Source organism: Ammospiza caudacuta, chromosome 3 (genome assembly GCF_027887145.1).
Source record: "Ammospiza caudacuta isolate bAmmCau1 chromosome 3, bAmmCau1.pri, whole genome shotgun sequence".
NCBI lineage: Eukaryota > Metazoa > Chordata > Aves > Passeriformes > Passerellidae > Ammospiza > Ammospiza caudacuta.
The window spans coordinates 27,024,969-27,045,951 of NC_080595.1; the positions used below are offsets into that span (position 1 = coordinate 27,024,969).

General features: G+C 43.9%; 1 protein-coding gene across 6 annotated transcripts in view; it reads right to left on the bottom strand.

The window, feature by feature from the left end:
* Positions 1-19,522, bottom strand: part of TRERF1 (transcriptional regulating factor 1) — a 97,864-nt gene extending 78,342 nt beyond the window's left edge. For 5 of the 6 annotated variants that reach the window (XM_058801665.1, XM_058801664.1, XM_058801662.1 and 2 more), the window contains exons 1-2: positions 19,460-19,522; positions 18,996-19,024 (exon numbers count right to left, since the gene is read on the bottom strand). The gene's annotated coding sequence lies outside the window, so the exon portion shown is untranslated. Of the gene's footprint in view, positions 1-18,686; positions 18,828-18,995; positions 19,025-19,459 lie in introns of those variants that run through there. The other variant, XM_058801660.1, reaches the window with a different exon arrangement.
* Between the last annotated feature and the right edge of the window lie 1,461 nt (positions 19,523-20,983).

A 20,983-nucleotide genomic window follows, 5' to 3' on the forward strand; every position in this document is an offset into this window, starting at 1 on the left:
CTAGTTTTGCCACAGTTTTTAAGAATTGGCTCTTCCAGCCAAGGAGAAAGTGAGGCCAGATTCTGAGAGCTGTTGGGCTGATACTGATCTGCAAAAACTCCATGGAGCCCAGCAAAATTATTCTGCATTTATTTATAGCTCCACCAATAAATGCAAAATCTGGTAACAACAGTTTTCACATATTGAAACTGTACAAGCCATAAAAATTTCCTTCTAGACAATTTCTGACATTTCAATTGCTCAAATAAAGAAAGGAGCCATCTCAATACCTGTTTTTCTAAATCTGCTTCCCCAGCCATCTCAATTAATTCTGTGCATCTACATTTAAAGCTTACCTCCATTATTCTACTCTGTGCTTTCTATTTTACAACATCATTAGTTGTTGATATACATGAAATGCATATTAGAATTTGTTTCTTTTTAAACTAGTAGCCGTATAAGTAATACAAATATCTGACCTTGCATTACCAACTCACCAATACTCCAAGCATGAATTTTTATTCACTTAGCACTCTTTAAAACACACACACATATCCCAAAGGAAAAACACATAAGAAAATACAAAATCTTATCCTTAAGAGTAATATTTACTTACTAAGAAAAGTTATTTCCCTTAACTAGAACATTTTTATAGCTGGGAAAACAATTCATAAAGAATTTACTACATTCACATGCTTGTACGTCTATTAGTTAAAATTTTTCCCAAGGAAGTTTAACTAACAGTTATGTCTAACATGCACGGACATTAAATACTGCAGTCCACAAAATACTACAAACAAAACTATTTGTATAAACAACAGAAGAAAGATAACATGTTTATCACACAAGTTGATTATCTCACCAATCATATTCAGCTTTTATGGCATTATAAGTGACAGTATAAATCTTTAACAATCACAGCTTTGATTAGTCTTTGTACCTTACAGACTTTTCATCTACTACTTCCAATGCACTAAGTCTTGATTTTGAAATCAAGGTACACCAATTAAATTAGTCAAATCCTCAACACTTACTAATCTCCTTCCTGTCTTCCAGTGACCAGAAATACCCAAAACCAACTGATCTCCAACACTGCTTCCCAGAAGTATGCTTTCTAGGTTTTCAGATACAACAAAAGCTGGAACTTGGCACAACTTTGATAACTGCATTTTCAAATTAGAAGCCAGGAAATTAGTCATGGTAGGGCAGCATCTCTAGGGGACAGTTTGGGTGGCCACCAGCAGCAAGATGCGTGTGGAAGGCTGTGTGAGAGGGCAAGATTGGTATCTACCACTTCCTCCCTTCTGCCATAAGCATCAGGAAAGCTGAGAGAGTCCTCCCTCACTTACTGTGGGCTCAACCCCAAGCACAGGGGAGGGCCAGCGCCGGTACCACAGCATCTTGAGAAAGGGTAAGATCAACAGAACTGGTGGGCAAAACTTGAAGCCAAAGACGTGGTTTTGCCAGTTTGGTTAAATAGTGACTTAAGTGTCTCAAGAGAGCCACACTAACAACAATTAGACCTTAAACTTATAAAAGATCACACTTGCAGGAGGACAATTCTTTCCAGTCACCAGCAGCTACACAATAGCTGTTTGACTCAGCAAAGTTATCACAACATCCTAAGACACACCACCTCCTCACCATGGCAAACCCACAAAAATGGCTTCACACCACCCCCTTCTCCACCCCCAATGGGCAAAGTAGGGCACCACCATGCCCCAAATAGGAAATATAATAGGAAATATAACAGGAAAATCTCGCTAGATGGACTGGAGGCTTTCTTTGGGAGCTGGCTGATGCCCCAAGACCAGCATAAAGACCATGACCCAGATGCCAGTGTATGACCAGACTCACCCCAACAGCAGCTGGCCAAAAGCAGTTCTCTTCCCAAGGACATTTTAGAAGCAGAAGCAATGCAATCCAACAGATTTAACCTGTTACACAAAGTGTGTGCCAGCTGCTCACAGCCCACTCAGCCTCACCTAGCAGCCCTTTCTCCTCAAGGACAGCACCAACAAGCACCAACACTCCATCAAGATATTTTTACTACAATCTGCAAAAAGTCCACGGTGCAAGCAAGGAAACAAACATCCTGCTAGACTGAGGACATGTCCACCATTGGGAGGAAGGGAAAGAAATGGAAACTAGTGGCTGAACTACAGGACGTTCAAAGCCCAAGGATGGCTGCTCTGCCTACAGGGACACAGCCAGGGAGTCAGAGCCACAACAGCTCTGTGAGCATGGCACACTGAGAGGAGAACCGCATTTCTCTTCAAGGACATCATACTTCCTAAATGATCTCAGGCAGCCTCCACACTGCTGCAGCACCCTGACCTCACAAATGCCTTGCCAAGGCTGCAATTAACACTTTGGGCTGTGCTGCCTTCCCACACCTCTCACCAGACTCCCCTCCTCACATCAGTGTTTGGCGCAGGTCTGAGCACAGCAGCACTGCCCAGCACCAAGAGGTGAGGGAGCCAATGTGCCTGAGCAAGCCCAGGGAGAGGAAGAGGAAGGAGGAGGAGCCCCTCCAACAGAAAAGCAGAGTTGGGATGCCAACCTTAGCTGGGAGCAAACACAATTTGGCCAAACCTAACCACCCCACCTGCAAGCCCAGTTTCAGTGGGCTGCTGACTTCAGACTTCACAGGAAACTAATTTTTGTGAATGATGCTGTGCTGCTTTATCCTCATTAACATCACTTGCTTATTTTTTCAAAAGCAGAGATGCTAACTATCACTTCTGCTCAGGGCTCTGTAACACAACTAGAGGCTTTCCTTTTCCACTCTGAGAAGCACCTTACAGAAAACATTTTAGCTGTCTGTGCTTAGACAAGTGAGGTTTAGTGCTTTCCCTTTAGCATCTCCACCACACAAAAACTACACAGGTTAGAGCCCTTCTTCTGAAACTTCATATGTTAATTAACAGTGAAAGGGCAGTGTTAATAACTTTGTTGTTTTTAAGCTTGCTGGGATCATTACTTTACTCCACACAGCAAGGAAAGAGGAAAATGTTCACAATCAACAGCAAGAAGTAAGCTAGAACTGGCTGTGGATCAGTAAGAAAAGCAAAAATTGATGAACAATGCAGGAATGGTGAATTGGGTTATTGAGTCGTATGTACAGACATGACTGTGTGACAGGGTGCAGATTTTTACCACACACAAATGTGTGGTGAGTTGGAGTTTCTCATCTGCCTTCTGCCATGTTCATTTATGTCGTCTGCCCCCACGGCCCCCACCAAGAGCCACGCTCTCCAACAGCCTGCACTGTCTCCTGGGGAGAGAGAAGCCCACCTTTGGCCCAAATAAGAGTTCACCATAGGTATTTAATGGGTATTTTTGGAAGTAAATAAAGGGCATTTCCACTAGAAACAATTTTATCCCAGGATAGAAGATGATACAACACAAAACTATACAGCACCATTTGCATTTTAAACTCAACAGTTTCAAGATCAATCTTCTTGAGCTATTAAAAAAGATTCAAAAACATGCTGAGTGGAGGCAAAGCTTACACTTCAGACACACTACTTCTGCTATTTGAGAGGTTCAGCACAGACACTATCCCATAAACTTTCCAGCATCATATTTATGAGCACACGGACACATTTATTTCTCTGGATAGAAAACATGGAATAGATGACCATCACATCACTGGTGAAAACTGCTATGTCATAAAATAACCCACAGCCACTGGAATTTATAAGTTCCTGTAACCAAGCAGCATGTGCCAAGCCAGGCAATCCTGATTAATTACATTAGAAGCCTATAGACTTCTCAGAAATAATTAATTTGCTCAGAGTTGCATCTGCACAAAGACATACATACACTCACATTTCTGAAGGAAAATAAATTCTGACTTCTTACATTCACATATTTCCCCTTGAGGATAAACCTGTAAGATTATTAACTGTAATAAAGCTCTAAAATGGATGCTAAAATCGTGTTTGAGGGCAGCATCCATCAGACACTCCAAAAACATATATAAGCTAAATTCTAGTGCACTATATAAAGGCAAGTTTCAGCTAGAAAGCTTTACTGTGATTTGTGGCACTTTAAAAGCACTCTTGTAACAATTTTAATAGTCTAAAATATTGGAGTTTAGTCCCAAAGAGATGTAGCTAGTGCTAAACTGCCATTTTAATGGAATTTTTGCACCCTCTCTCTATGCTCTACTTTATAAATAAACCTCTAGACTTTTTATTGATTTCTTTTAACATGATAGATTGAACCTCTCTGGGAGAGAGGGTGAAAGAACAGCACACGAAAAATTACAGGTTCACAGTTTGTGAAAGGGACAACAATAACAAAACCCCCAAGAGAAAACAATTACAACACAATGCATGTATGCCTGTGTTCACTGCTTTCAGATCTGCCTTGTGCATGTGTGCATATATATGTATCTGCCTCATTAAATTCACCATGAGAAACAAGTAAAACAATCATGTACAGTTGATGATGTGCTGTATATCCTTTCAGTTGCAAAGCCTAAACTTGACTTCAGCGCGTCTGACTTGAGTAGCTCGTGCTCTGAAGTGGGGTAGGACATGCCATCAAAATTACTTCAACGGTTTCATAGTAGTCCGAGGTCGACATTCTGCAGATGCAGAAGTAAAAACACCCGAAATTTTTTTTTTCTATTGTATATATAGCATGAATTAGGGTAAATTAATAGAGCTAGTTGGTCCTAGAGGGTCCTGTGCCAGACACTTCACCAGGATACTGTCCCGCTGACCCAAATTCTGCAACCAGCTCTGCCCCTGTGAGCACTGCCAAGTGCACTTGTGGTCAAGCTGTGAGATCACTCCTCCTCCCACGATCCAGCTCAGAAACATACTAAGAAACACACCATGGCAGAATAAAAGCTTACTACCCCTGTGCATGGATGTCCACCCACAGGAAGGAGAAACTGTTAGTTTTCTGACACAGAGACAGACCTACTTTTAAGTCGTGTGATTCAATTCTCAGTTGCCAACATTATGCAAGGGATAAGCAGAACAGCTCATACACAGGTTTCTTTCTTACATAGGAAGAACGTGAAGGACAACCAAACAAAAAGAAACAGAGTACTGGCAGCAAGCTAAACTAGGAAAGTACAGTCAAAAATACTTAGCAGCCTTTTGTCTTTATCCTGTTTGGTTTACCTTTCCTTACTGCAATGTATTTTTTAAAATCTGGATCCGTTCACTATATATGTGACTAGATTAAAAAGATTCCTTGAACACATGACTGTGCAATATGATTTAAATTCTTTGCAAGATCTCACAAACTCCTGTGTGCGTAATTTTAGAAACAAGGACAACAAAAAAAAATCAAAAACCCAACAACGTCTGCCATTTCCATATGTGCTCTATATTTCACTAGTTCTTTACCAGAAATGAAGAAAAAAACCCCAAACCAAAACCCCCCCACAAAAGAATGTTAGGGGCGTTATGTCTTTCCTGACACTTTGAAATACAAGATACTTCTGACTTGTTGGTCACCTAGACATCTGTTACACCCAGTTCCCCCAGCTGAAGCACAGAAGGAGTGGTAATTCAGAGTGCTATTTGTGGAGATAGGAAGATGATGTGACAGCAATATCATGGATAATGGGGGATTCTGGTCATGCAATGCCCCAAAATAATTTTCAGTGGACACAGCTGAATCATTCCAAGTCCAGAGTGAGTAAAAATCTCTCCTCTTGGTGGCTGTTTCTCAGATGATGGAAGGAGATGCAACATCAGCAATTACTATCACAGCAATGATCCATGGGACCCAAAGCACAAACGTGCAATGTAACAGCAGCCAGTTATGCAACCTGAACAGCTCAGGATGCCTGGCAAACACAGGGGGAAAGGCAGGTTCAAAGAGTGGGAGTCTGCCAGACTTGAGATTTCATGTCACATCTCCAACCAGCCCTGTACCACCCAAGTCACCAAGAAGGGATGCAGCACATATCCAATTCTGTTCCTGGGGGCTGGGTACACACTTCAGAAGCAACTTTGTGTTTTTCCTGATTTAGCCAAACCACATATAAGGACCCAAAACTAGACTTCTTGACTACTTCTTGAAGGTCACATGAAGGTCTACAAGTGGATGGTGGAACTGAAAGACCGGCACTGCTACCAACCATGTTACTGCTCTGCAAGGAACACGACCTCCAGAGGCCAATGCTTTCAACCTGGTCCTTTTGCTGGTGCTTAACTCGCACAATTCTTTAATCCCATTAAGCATCTGAATTTTAAATACTGCTCCGCCTTGGCTCACAGGCACCTGCTACTGACAATTATCAGAGAACATATGTAAGAAAAAAAAATAGCATATGGCCACACAAGTAACTGCAGCAATGAAGTGCTCCTCACAAGCTCTAAAAGAGACAAGTAATTGCAGCACTCCGTGGCGTGTGCGAGCACTGACCGCTCAAACGCGCGGGGTTACACCAACACAGACCCTCCCAGCACATCCCTCAGCCCTTCCCCCTGCATCCCCTCGCTCCTGGCTAGGGCAGAAAAAGAGATGCAAAAAAATACAAAGTGTGTGAATGGATATTGGTAACTTTCGCAGGCCATGAGCCCAATCCAAAGCTGTTCCTACAAGTCTTCCTGCTGGAGGTCCCTGGAGGCCTCCTTGCCTTTCTACCAGGGCAGAGAGGGCTGACGGAGACACACAAGAAGGGAAATCTCTCCACATCCACTGAAGTGTCATATGAGCTTGTTTCGCTGTGGTTTTTAGGGATTGGGATGAATCCCATCCCCATGGCCTCAGCCCTCCCAAAACAGTAAAGATAAAGATAAATTAAAATGCTCTACTTATAGGGCATTAGGGCTGGAAATTTAGCAGGAGAGTTAGAACAATGGTTGTCCTTTTGTCTCTGTGCAGACTGGTACCACCACTAGCTTGCTACCCAGTCTGCTGCACTCAAATGCACAAATTCAACATTTCTCCCATTTCTTAATGTATTTATTTTTCCTCTGGGAAGTGACTTACTTTAAAAATTGCTTTATGATTAAAAAACACAGCAATCAACTTTTCAAAATGTCAACTTTAATTTGATTGTTTCCCTCCTCCCAGGTCCTCAGGCTCTCACAGGAATGCCTCCATTTTACATTTTGCCACAGCTGTAGCCCTACATCAACCCCAGAAGAGCAGCTCCAAAACCTGGAGATTTCTGGTGGAGATGAGGAGTTCTCAACTCCCCGACATGGAGCTCAGCTTTGTACATGGGACATTCATCATCAACACAAGAGCTTTAGTTCAAAACTTACTCAGTCCCACAAGGGCAGGTTTTGCCTGCAGGGCTATGGGGACATAACCTACCCAACAATGTGCCACAGCAAACTCCTGACCTGATCACCAGAAGTGCCAACAGGAACAGTGACATCCTTTGGATGTTTCTGCTGCAGCAGGGATCCTGGGAACAGCATGGTATTAAGGGGCCACCCAGTCTGGAGGCACACACAGCAAGGAAACAAGCCACATTCCCACCAGTTTCAAAAGGCTTTACACCAGATCTTCATTTCTCCTCATTGCACAAAATTCAGAGCATTTACGATGAAGTTATTGATGTGCCACAGTTAGCCAAGCAAGACTTGCAGCACAGAGCTAATGCTCAGTTAATAACCCAACAGGGAGGAGAAAAAACCTCTGAATTTAGCATGGCTGATGTAAGCTGTGATGTCATTTCCACACATAGGCTAGTGAAAAAAAAAAACCAAAACTTTTTTTTTCAGATCCAAGATACAGAGATATGTAAACTGCTTGGCTTCCATTTCAAATAAACAGTGTGAGATAACCCCAAAACTTAATAATGCTTTCAGCCTTCGCTGCTGCTCTTCAGAAGACTCGAAGCCTTCGACAGGATCAGCTCACCGGGAGAGCAGTGAGCCAAACCACTTGTACAGGCACGCACCCTCAGCACCGTCCCACCCAGCAGTGCCAGCACAGTCTGGTTCTCACTCTTCAACAAGATCTTTGGTTTGGGCTTTTTTTTTATTTTGGAGGAAGTAATTTTAAACAAAGAATAAGGAAAAAAAATCTTGTTCTAACAGCTGTAAAGGATTTTTTGGTCCGATTATGGCCAAAATTAACAATTCTCTAAGGACAGATTAAACAAGCCAAGCAAAACAGGTCAGAAGATCAGAGAGAAAGGGCATCTTAGAATTATGAAAGATGCTCAGCTAAATTAACCAAAAAAAAGAGAAAAAACAAACAAACAAAAAATTTCAGTCAAACAGAAGAAACTGCTGAAAGAACAATCTGAAAGTACAAAAAAACTTGGGTAAATTTGGGTAACCTAGAAAATGCTGCAGAAAAATTTTACCATTTTTTAAAAATAATAACTTCCTTCAAATTAAACCCCCCACTTTTTCCCCTCAAAGAAGTAACTTCTTAACAGGAACTCTGCTGTAAGTGCTGTGCTTACCTATTCTGCCAGTAAATAATTTCAGAACTTGAGAACATTTATAAGAAAATTCAACCTGGAGGGTAATTTTCCTGAAATTTCTGTTTGGCAAATGAAAATAGTGTTTTCAACAGATGAATATCCTTCCCTGTAATTGTTATTCTGTTGCCATACGTTAAATTGGTGTTTTACACAAATGCAGCTTGAAACCTACCTACTGAAAGAAAAACAACCCGAGATAAAACCAACCCGCACAGAACAGGGCAGTACTAATAACATGTAAGCACAGGTTTCTAAATAGTAAAAAAGAGGTCGTTGCATAATTTATTCATTTTCCTACCAGTTTCACAGATGAAGATAGCAGCACCATGAGATAGCCAAAAGATGTTTTTTTGCCTTTAGCTCAGTAATTTACAAGACTTTGAGTTTCACTGTGTTTTGTTGTTGTTGCTCACTGGGAAAATACTGTGGAAAGAACATTTACCTGCATTCTCAGTCTACAAGGCTTGCTGAGTGCAGCTCCATAGAGACGCATCCCCAGCAAGCAGCACAGAGATTTACCGTAAATTGGTGACTAATCCTTACGGCGTACCCTGTACGTGTATCACTGAGTCAGCCTGAAAGTTTGTTCATTCACTCAAACACCACTTCTTCCATTCTCCTCTCTCTCTGATCGGCAGGCAGGTGTGAAATCTGCCTTTCCTCCATTCAAGGACAGCTTCTTACTGCCTGAACAGGCAAAAGGTGCAGGTACGAAAACTTGCTGCTCCTGTAGAGGAGTGCCCTAAGAAAACGTGCGCTTGCCTACAACAGCATAAAAACAAACGTACCAAAAAAAGAAAGCCCTACATTTTCTTTCAGCAAGTAACTTCTGTGTATGCAAGGAAGGAGCCCTGCAGGGAGGGACTCTCCAGGGGGCACAAGCTGACCCTGCTACTGGAAAAACTTCCCAGTTCCCACATTTGGCAATCTAATGTACAAAGCCTGCGAGAAATGCCCAGTTTGAGTTTTACTGGTAACAAAAGCAGCAGCAGAACAATGCAGGTAAATATTCTAGATAGCTGTAATGGCCACGTATGACTTTGCATTTGCTCAAGCCTAAAATAAGATGCCCCACTCTTTTGTTCTCTTTTTTAGTTTCTTGCAATTTACATAATTAGCAGTATGGATTTTCCAGAAATAACCTGAAAGTAAAAGTTCTACCTGAAAAAAAAAAGAAAAGAAAAAAGAGCTGTTTATGCAAAGGATAGCATGGGGCTTAAATGTAAGGATTTTCCTTACATAACTGAAGGCCATCATCCACTTTGTAATTATGATACTTCAACTAGAAGAATACAATTTCATTAGAGAGTAAAATAATTACAACAAAGAGCTGCAGTCAGTCATACTCAGACCCAACCTTGCACCTTATTTCAAACAGTCACACAGGTAGTCCAACCAACTCTAACAAGAGCAGGCACTGCTACAGATGAGTAAAAATTGAAAAATCCAATCCAATACTGAGCACACAATCTGACAGAAGCCTTCCCATCAGGCAGCTTTATGTAGCAATCTATGTGCCACTGCCCTATAATGTCTGCACTGCAACCTTACTCGTTTTGAACCATTGCTTACTGGCTGAGAGGGGGCCTTTAAAACCAGATGAGCCCATGTTATTTTAATGAACCCCTACTTTAACTCACGATCAAGCAGTTAGCCTAGGGATTGTATGCTGACAGACTCCCAGCATCAAAGTACAGCTTCTTTCAAAAATTAGAGTAATTCTGTGGTATTAGTCTATCGTTTATGTATGTGCATGCAACGTCCAGATTAAAACTTCTGAAAGTTGGAAATCATTGAAATAAAAGTCTGCTAAGACTTTATTTTATTATTCCCACTCATGTTAAGCAGTACCTTACTATGCATGCAACCACATTTGGCTTAACTTACATTCTTTTCATTAACAAAACAGTACTTAATCCAATGTCTTTTTTTCTGTGAACCTCCCTTTTCAGGTGTATTATTTCTTTAAATCTAAAGCTGTTTTCAACTTCAAAGACCAACTTTTTACTACAAGCAATATAGAAGCAGTAAAATTCATCCTCTGCAATGCATCTTTGGTTTTCAAGTGTATAAACGGTGAAATCTTTTTTCATTTTACCTGCAAGGCATATTCTCTTATTCATGCTCTTTCATTATAATAGCAGCAACTTTAGAAATGTATTAAAGTTAATTATAAACCATCTCTTACAAAATTTCATAGTCCTAAAAAAACCTTTTCCTCACTTTAAAAAAAATTTGCCTCTCATTTTCTAATGTTATCAAACTACTTTTTCATTGTGATCCATGCTGCTCACATACCAATTTACTGAACTCTGACAGCATAAAACAAGCTTAACTGACAAAAAAAAAAAAAAAAAATACAGAGAATCACTGTTCACCATCACAACTGAGAAACCTCTTCGAGTCTTGGAAACACAGCATCAATTAAGAATGAGAGAGAACTTGCCTGCCCATACTTCTGCAAATATTTTGGCTTAGAGGAATTACTACCACCTTAAATGGAGATATGCCCCTGCCATATTCAGAAATATGTGTTTAACGTAGCTATGGATATGAATCTCACTTTTCCAGACATAAATTGCCTGCTAATTTAGAAACCTCTCTCCACTCCCCCACTCCATACCTGATGCTTTGCCATGCAGACCTGCTGGAACACACGGCGATGGTCTGCAGGGCATTCCTGAGGATGGGCACGGAAAGGTCATCAGTGCTTCACTGCTTGTGCTCAGAGACACCTTCTAACAAAGCAGACACTTGGTTCCTACAACCTGTCTTACCTTGGCATGATCAGAGGAGTGAAAGCCCTTCCAGAGAGAGGCAAGAATGTAATTTCTGACACTCAAACGCCTCCATGAAAAGACTGCATCTTGCCTGGTTTGGCATGCTCCTGCTCGTGGCAAGTGTGTTGCCAGAGAGAGTTAGAACTTCAAACACCTTTACTCAACCCTTTCAAATAATGTATCCTGGTTCAGCATCTCACCAGTAAAGCACGTCAGTCTACGAGATGGTTTTCCACCTTATTTTTGCCAGAAACTCATTAGAATATCACTGCAAGTACTTATTATCATTGCTCTGATGCTGAATTCACGTTTTTACAGTGATCAATAAAAACTAAATCAGCTCACTACACACTCAGCCCACACATGAAGAAAATTAATTTAACAAGATCAAAGTTGTCTACCTTCTACTGCTGTAAAATCACAACCAGTCTGATGTTTTTTGCCAGTTATCTTTGAAGAATGATTGGAAATGAATAAAAAAGTCATTCTGGAAGCATATACTGAAATTGCAGATATAAAACAGAGATAGGAGGACCCATGCAAGCAACCACATGGGAGACCTTTGCTTTAATTTGAACTGCGTCACAGGCCAAAGCATTAAATCTCTTGCAAAGCTGCACCACTCAGTGTGGCCGAACATGAAGCATTTCTGCTGTTTCACCAAGATACATAAGGGTTCCTCTGCAACACTAAATATAAGCTTTTGAAAGGTAACCAAGAAATCCCCAAAATCATGCCAGTGAGTTAACATCTGAACTGCTTCCACACATTTCCTTCCAAATATACTAGGGCCACAAGCAGCAACCAAACTCCTGCGTTCAGCACTGAGCCATACGTGGCGTGTACTTGTGGTTCAGGTGACTACAGGCCCCAGATCAGCTTTGGTAATGGCCACAGAGCTCAGGGCTATTTCAAGGCCCACTGTGGCCTGGGAGTCATTGAAGATGCTTTCAGCCTCCCAAAAGAGTGCAACGCGCAGCCCTCTCCTTGCTGAAAGCAGCAAGGGGCCAACTCAAACACCATCATCTCTCTGCAAGGTAAGCCCAGCTTCCACACTCACGATAAAACAAAATATAAAAGAGGCAGACCAAAAAAGAAGCAATTGAGATGATGTTTACAAAACTTTAAGTCAATATCCTACATATTTCAGGGCTTTGGCAGCCTACATTTTAGGGAAAAGAAAGCTCTGTTTAGCTATGCAGGGTCTTCCAAGTATTCCTACTTGTGAACCAGGTGAAGTCTGATCAGCATCCATTATTTTATTTAATACACTGCTACTGTTGCTAACAATGCTAATTTTAACATCACAAAAAGAGAAAATAGGTAGCAAATCTGCTTACAAAATAGCAACAGCCTATTTACCAGTCACGGTTGTCTTTCTCTAGTACAAACAAGATCTTCCACTCGGACATCTTCTCCGGCAGTGGAAAGATACAGCAAGGTAGCAGCAGAATGAAGCACTGGTGGTACAAGTTCAGGAGGCAGCACTGCAGCTGCACTCCTGCAACAACACCCAGCACCTACAGGCACTGGCCAAAGAAACCCCATCTACCTCCTCCTTCTTCATGAACTGCCACACTGTCCAAAAGAGTAAGTAACTTTTAGTCTCTGATCAAAATGTGTATTAAAATCACCTCATCTTATTGTCTCCAAACTTTCACAGATTTGCAATGCAGTACTTCCTAACCTGCAGTACTTAAAAATTGTATTCAGCATTAAAGTACATGAGATCTCTTTGGAGGAAAAAATATTATTACATATGAACAACATACTTCATAACGCATTTCCTGCTCCCCAATAAAGTGTATTCAATTCTGCCTGGAGAACAGAGGGCTATTTGAAGTTATGCAAAGCTCTAGCAGCATTGATTTCACGAGGACCCACTTAAGATCAGATCCTTGCAAGAGGACCCATACACATCAGAGCCACAGGACAGCAGGTTTACCTCACTGACATTCCAGGATTGTAGTGGGTGCTGTTTAAGAAAATGAAAGAAGTTACTATGTAGGTCAAGTGTGGAATTATAAGTTTTTTAAAAAACCTAATGTAGCTGTAATTGGCATAACCCTCCAAGTGTAAATAGAGATCCTTCCAGGAAAATGCACTTCTAGTTCTGATTTGGCATGTGAAACATGACAGTACTGGGAAAAACACTTTCCTGCTAGTACAAATGGAACTCAGACAGGACCCTCACCCATACAGAAGTGTTGCGAAACCCCTCAATGCCCCAATAATATTCACTATTCACCAGCAGAATTTTTGGTTTACTGGGGAAAATGTATTTAAAGTCATTTCTAAACACACCAGCATTAGCTATTTTTTATTTTTAAATATAAAAACTAGAACACAGACTTCCTTCCTATCCACCCTCATGCCCCCCCAAACACACATACACTAAAAATATATAAATAAAGGAAATGAAACTTCCCCATCAATGAAAATTGGGGGGTGGGGGAAAGGACGAGAAGAAGAGAGGATGGAGTGGAGAACAAAGACAAAAATTACTTTTTTTTTAAGACAGAGAATTTCAGTCATTCTCAAGTTTTAAACTTGCTTTGCAGCGTTGGGTACTTTTTTTACACAGTCTGATGCTGAAATTATTTAGGATTTGACATTCACTTAAAAAGAAAGTACCTGATATAAATTCTGCACCTCAAATGGCCCCTGTCCTTTAAGAGTCCTGGTAAGCCTTGTTCTAGCCAGATGGCGTGAACAAAAACCTCACCATCAGGGATCCTTTAAAAAGGAGGTGCTGATAATTTAACATTTAACTTACACCTACCTGCTTTGCTGGGGCAATCCTTCCCAATCTCTATTTTTGCAGTCTTTACACTCCAGGGCTAGCTGGAGTAAGTTTTAGTACCTAAATCTGAGTTTTTGCTTTTTACTGAACATGAGATTTTTGACACAGAGAGTGGGGGGGGAAGGAATCAAAAAAGACCATCTACAACAATCTTGCTTTGCTATAGCTGCAATGAACTTTAAACATGAAGAGAAAAAAAATGGCAAATGAAAACAAAACCTTGCAGCTCTGCACTTCAAGGACATATCACAATGCGGGTTCTATAAAAAATCTTACCATGAGCAGTTGATGAGGGGAGGGAGGGGAAAGACAGAAACCATTTTCTTGCTAAACTAAACAGACAGGAGAAAATTTGTGACAAGACCCAGGATGGCTGCTTTAGACATTGGTGGGGTGTGGACACTTGGCACTTGTCCCCGTGTGCCTGGGAAGTGACAAGAGCCCACCAGAGCAGGGGACGGGAAGCCGAAGAGAAGCAATTTGTCTGAAAGTCCAACAAAATTTAAACTGTAAACTGGATAATGACAAACTAAAATGTAATTTTTTTTAAAAAATCAACTACCTTTTGACTCTGCCTCATATCAGGATTTTGGGTCTTTCCAGAGCAAATCATCAGTCAATTATGAAAACTTAGGTGGGCTGTTTGTGTGCGACACATTACTCTTTGTTACAGAGTAAGCTGAAACCACAAGACTCATTTCACTCAGAACCTCAAAATATACCTAACGCTCCAGGACTACTCCAAAACCCTGCAACACCCCATTCTAATGCAAGGAGTTTACACTTAAAAAAAAAAAAAATCACACACTATTACACAGTAATAAGGCATATATTTAAGAGCATGTCCTGGGTTCCCCAAACCATTATCCTCTCAAGAAGAAAATAACATAAATGATGTATTTTCCTTCAAGTTTCTGTGGCAGCAGGTTTAGTCTGAGCACATTTTCCAGTTTTTCCCCACACAAATCAATGGTTTGGGGGTTTTTTTCTGCTGCTGTTTTGAGCAGGTCCAGGTGAGCCCACATCCCCACCATCACGGAATGACACAGGCAAGTGAGAAAGAGAGAAAAGAAACTGCTATCAAAACACTATTCCTTCTGCCCACAGAAACCAACATCCAACAAGAACCAGTGTCAGTATGAGCTGCTGGCAGACTGTGTCACCCACTTTGTCTTCCTGGCCAGCCTGGACATACAGTGGCAGCAGCAAGGAGAGGATGGTGCAAGAGCCCATTCTCGGCATTTCAGATCGAACAGGAGATACTCCTACAAGCTCCATAAGTTAACTTAGTGCCTAAACGCATGCTGCTCAAAAGTAATTTCAGTGAATCTCTTAAATCTGCTTGGTTTCAAGCAAAGAGTTGTTAAAGACAAAAACAACCCAATAAAATTGTTGCTACTGTTCTTTGAACCAGGTTCAGACTACTCTTTGAAGGAAGAGTCGCCTTTCTTAAAATATATTTGAATGTGCTATTTTAGTCTTTATCTTAGAAGGCCCGATTTCCCCTCACAGCCCTGCAACTGATTACAGTAATAGGTTTCTCAGAGATGGACAAGTTAAGAAGAGGTTTTGTAACTTCACATACAGCAAAGAGTAAGGAATTTGCTGCCTTCCTTTTTCTTTAGTTCTGAATGCAGCCCCCCAGTCCCTCCCCACTTACACACACGGTGACTCTACCCTTGTAAGCAGTGCCATGGAAGGCAGTGTGGCCACTTGTGCTCCTCACCTTATGTAAATAACCACAAGTGTGGCAGCTACTCCAGGCAGAATTCACATGTGCACTTGAAGATGCTTTTGCCTACTACTCTCAGGTGGATAGCAGGCAATAGAATCTGCTAATTTCGGGGACAGGAAAAATTGTAATTCTGATTATAATTTTTTGTTGGGACTATTCAGTTATCAAAAGAATCCAAGGGGAGGAAACAAACTGTTTCCACACCAGCCATTATTTTGTGTTTGTCAAACGCTGCTTGTTTTTTTTTTTAAACCAAAAAATCAAATACATATTTCTAAGGAAGCTGAAATGAAACTGCCTTATCTCACAGTTATTGTGACACATACTAAGGAGGTGCAACACAGGGCCCCTCTTTTTTACACTGTCGTATTACAGTATTGGCAAAGGGAGAAAAGGGCCTTCTCAAACACTTGGCTGAGAATGTTTTTAGGTGACATATCCCCCCCCTTGATTAGAACAAACAACAACAAAAAAAAAGATGAAAATATTCACAGCAAAATATTAACTTACTGTTTTAGGAAACAGTACTTTACAGAACTGCTCTTATACTCTTCTCACCGTCCCTGCCAGAGGCCAAGTAATGAGCCCAATTCTTAATAGCAAGCCTCACTGTATCACTTCAAGAATTAAAATGGCCAGAAGAAGAGAAGCAACAGAGTTTTGCGTTTAAAATCTAGGAATTCCTTTTTTCTATCTAGGCTAGTTGTGCACTACCCAGAGGCAAAAAAAAAAAACTAAAACAAGGATTGCTTTATGGTCTTAAATGAATACTGGAGGACTCTCAATAGGCAGGTCATCATCAGTAACATACAGGTGGGGAAAATGAAATGGCTTAGACATGGAGACTTTTTCAGTCTATCGAAATACATCATGAGTCAATGTTAGGTAGAGAGGTTAGTCATGCTGTGGTTTATTTATGCTCATGTTGGCCCCTGATACTAAACACTGGAGGCAGGATGCCTGCCTAGCTACCTGCGGCCTCATCCCTCTTGCCCAGGGAGGGATGCCAACAGCAGGACATACACGGACACTGTGATTAAGGTCCAGTGTTATCCTATCACCAGAAGGCCAGTCCTCCAGTTTGCACTCAGGCCAGGTTTCACAGAGAAGTGCTTTACCTGTATCTGAGTTTTTTTGGCTTTTCAAGATACACAGGTTTGACCACCATACCACAGTGCTGCTCAGGTCCTCACTGAGGTCTCCAACTTCAGAAACACAAGCTGCTAATCAATGGTAGAACAGATTGTTCTAGAGTGTTCATTTGCACCAAAACTTTTTGAGTAGGCTATACTTAAACCTTTAATTTTTCCAAAGATTATCAGAGTATCCTCTACAGAAGCAAGAAAAATGCATACAACACATTTTCTTCATATGAAAAATCACTTATCTAAATTCTAGTGAAAAGTCTATTTGTTTTATGCAAAGCTGCATAGTATGCATGCATAGAGCACGCATGCAGCAGCCCTTCTATTGTTATATGTGCCTTGGACAACACTTAGTAAAAAGATAAGGTACCAACCAGGGCATATTAAATTCTGACACTTCAGTGGGCAATGAAGCGAAATGGGTTATTTCTAGATAGATGCACCTTATTAATGCAACGGCTCCATTCTGATCCAACTGAACGTCCAAGACCACAAAGCAGATAAGCGATGACAGCAATCAGCTGCATGTACCGCATGCAAGAATAACTCATGCACACGCTGGCACTGTAACCATGGGTCACTTCATCGTGACACCATACCCTGAGTGAGGGCAGCAGACAAATCCCTGGTCCCCAGGGCAGCTCTGTGGGCCAGAGGCCCAAGCAGGACAGGCACAGAAAGCAGAGTGGCCATGCCAAGCCAGGCCAACTCTGCCAGGTGAACTCTCTCCTCTTCCCATATCCACAGTAAAATTGTACCTACCAACAGCATAAAACTCTCCCCTCAGTGGTTACATGCTTAAAACATTAATCATGCAGTTATACACAATATTTTCTATAAATATTTAAGCTATGGGTGATCCTAGGTATTTTGCTGCCATCATGTCAGTCTGTAAGAATGTATGAACCTCACCTGTAACTATCTGAATGACGACCAGCACTGATGCGCAAGGACAGCAAGTGCAGGTCAGATTTTACTGGATGAAGGCAATAACCCGGCTAGGTTTACATCTCGATCAGTCAAGCCTGGTTAGTTGACAGGCAGACGTGAAAACCACTCTGTAAAGTCAGCAGAAGGATGAATAGGCATTATCCATTTATTAACTGGTTAACTGCCGATTAATTTCACTTGCAAATCGCCTCTCCGGTATTTAAACACCTGGCTAAGAGTTTTTGTTCCTTACCACCCCATAATTTTGACGGGCCAGAAAGCCGGAGCGCCCCGCCAGCGCCCAGCCCGCCGCGCGCTCCTCTCCCCCAGGAATGGAGGGAGAAATCCCCATTCCTCCGAAACGAGCTCGCCCCACGCGGTGCCGCCCGGGAAGGGCTCCACAGCCGAGCCCCGGGACCGCTCCGCTCCCAGCACTGATACCGAGAGGGCACCGAGCGCGCTGCGGGACGAAGGACGGGAGGAGAGGCGCGTGGGTCGCCCACTCGTGTCAGGGGCCGTGAGGGGCGGCGCGGCTCGGGGAACTTCCGCGGCGAGCCCCGCCGAGCCGCCCTTCCCCGCCTCTGCTCCCGGCACGGCGCGGCGGCGCCCGGGACTCGCAGCAGCGCCGCGGCGGGGGCGCCCCGCGCCGGCCCCGCCGCCCGCCCGGCCCGGGCAGGTACCGGGCAGCGCCCCCCGCCCGCCCGCGCCCGGACGGGCAGGAGGCGGCGGCAGCCGGCAGGGCCTCGGCGCTGCAGACCGAAAGTCAACTGCGAGCTGCAAACTTTTTTCTCCCTCCTCCCCCACCCCCCCTTTTTTTTTTCTTCCCTCCTCTCCTTCCAGCGCAGCCCCGGCTCCTGCAAAAACGAAACTTGCGAAGCGTTGCCCCTACCTGGCGCGAAGTCTGCAACAAGTGCAGGCGGGCGGGGGAGGGGGGCGGGCGCGGGGCTCGTGGCGGTGTCGGCGAGGCGGGAGCAGATCGCGATATTAATTTATTACGGAGCTGCCCCGGGCTCGGTCCTACTTCACTTACAGTACGGCGCCCATCCTGTAAACAAATATCGCTCCGCCAGGAAACGCACTCCCCCGGCCCGGCCCGGCGCGGCCCCGCTGCCCGGCACCCACCCCGGCGGCGGCGGCACATGGAGCGGAGCGGGGCGGGGGCCCCGCGCCGGGGGAGGCTCCGGGCACCGGCACTTACCTCCGGCACGGCCTCCCCCGCCCGCCGAGCTGCCGAGTCCGTGATGCAAAAAGAAAGAAAGAAAAAAAAAAAAGAAAAAAAAAAAAAAAAGAAAAGAAAAAAATCCCCGGTGTCAGCAAATCGCTGTCAAATAATTTCCTTGCAGCAGGGAGCCGGGAAAAGCAGAAGCAGGAGGGGGAGGAGGCTGCGGGAGGCGGCGGGATCCCTCCGCCGCGATGGGTCTGGCCCCGGGTAGCGAAGCAGGAAGTAAGGTGTCGGTGGCGCCGCGGCCGCCCGGCCCCGCGGCGGGGCGAGGGGCGCCCGCCGCCCCCGGGGGCCCGCCCGCCGCCGGCCGTGCGCCGCCGCCGCCGCCTCCCTCCCTCTCTCCCTCCCTCCCTCCCGCTCCGCCGCGCCGCGGTCTGGCCGGCAGCCCCTCCTCTCAGGGCGGTGAGCGCAGCGCAGGTGCCGGGGCCACTGGCGGCGACCTGTCAGCGGCTCCCGCCGGGTCGGCGGGGTGCGGGCGAGGGGCTGCCGCGAGATCCCGCCGCATGCCGCAGGGCGCCGGGGCCGGGCACCGCTCCCGCTCCCGCCCGGGCGGCGGCGCCGGGGGACGACACCGCGGCAGCCCTGGGGCCGAGGGGGTCCCGCGCCGAGGGGTTGCGATGCAGGGGCGCTCCCCCGGCGCCGCGGTGCCGTCCGGAGCCGGACAGCCGCGTCGGGGCCGGGGGCTGCGGGCGCTGTGGCCCGGCCTCCCCCAGCCCCGGGGCGCCGGAGGGGGAAAGTGGCCGCGGCAAAGGCGGGCTCGCTCTCACCCGGGAGCTCTCCTGCCCTGAGCGGGGAAGGGCTGCTGCGCTGCCGGGGCCGCCTCCCGGCTCCAGGGCGGCTCCTCCGCTTAGGGTTAATTTAGAAGTTAATTCTCTAATACAGCGAGCGATGTAGGAACTTGCTCCTGTGGTCACTGATCTTTGCCATTGGTCGTCCTAAATTTTTTTTTTTTTTAAGTCTGCGGAAACATTTTGGTGAAATACCTCATCGGTCCTTCTTCCCTTGGGCTCGGCATTTGCATTAGATTGCACCAAAATGTTCCCTCGCAGGGAAGGATTTTACATCTTGGGGACAGATACGTGATGCATACAGCTTATGCAGTGCTCTGTTTAAGCTCACGGACAATGACAGACTGTAAGAAACCATAGCTGGGAAGAGAGAAACTGAAACGGGTATGGTTATAGGCCTACTTCTGCCTTCAAAGAGGGAAAAAACCCCCAACAGACAAAACTCTCAAGGGTTATAACTGGAACAGAAAAAGGTTTTTGGTGTTAGCATTTGTGATTCAGCCTTACATTATAATGGTTACCAGCAGCCTCATTTTCTTTTTATGGTCATCCTGGTTTCCTGGTTGCATGACACTTCCATCAGCCCACTGTTCTTAATAATTTAACCTTTTATGAAATTGTTTTGATTTACAGTGTAGATTAGAGCAAGAGTGAAAAAGTATGATATCACCCCTTGGTTATTAAATTTCTTTGAACTATGCACAAATGTGAGAAAGTCTTGTTTTCTTCCTCGCCAGCTACTAATTTTCTGATTTTATTTTTACTTAACTGAAGAATAGCATTCCAATATTGTAAGTTCTCTGTGCTGAGCTATGCTAAATCTATGCTGAGTTTTGGATTCAATGGTTGGCTTGTTTGCTTGCTGGAGTCCTAAGTCATATAAACTATGATGAAAATAGAATTAAAACCACAACTCAAAATGTGCTTTGCCTCTGTTTGTTTTTTGTGTCTAGTCTGGAACCCAGAATAGCCCATATTACTTGTGATTTCCAAAATTACCTCTGAAAATAAGCAATGGAATTTAACAGTCCTTCTAGGTTTGTCTCAGCATCTCTACTTGTCCAGTTAATCAATACAAGCAAATCTCTGTTGAATCAGCTAGGTGTTATTTGATTTGCCTGAAACACAAGGGTTTGCGGTATAACTCAAAATAGAAGCAAATGTCTAATTTAAATT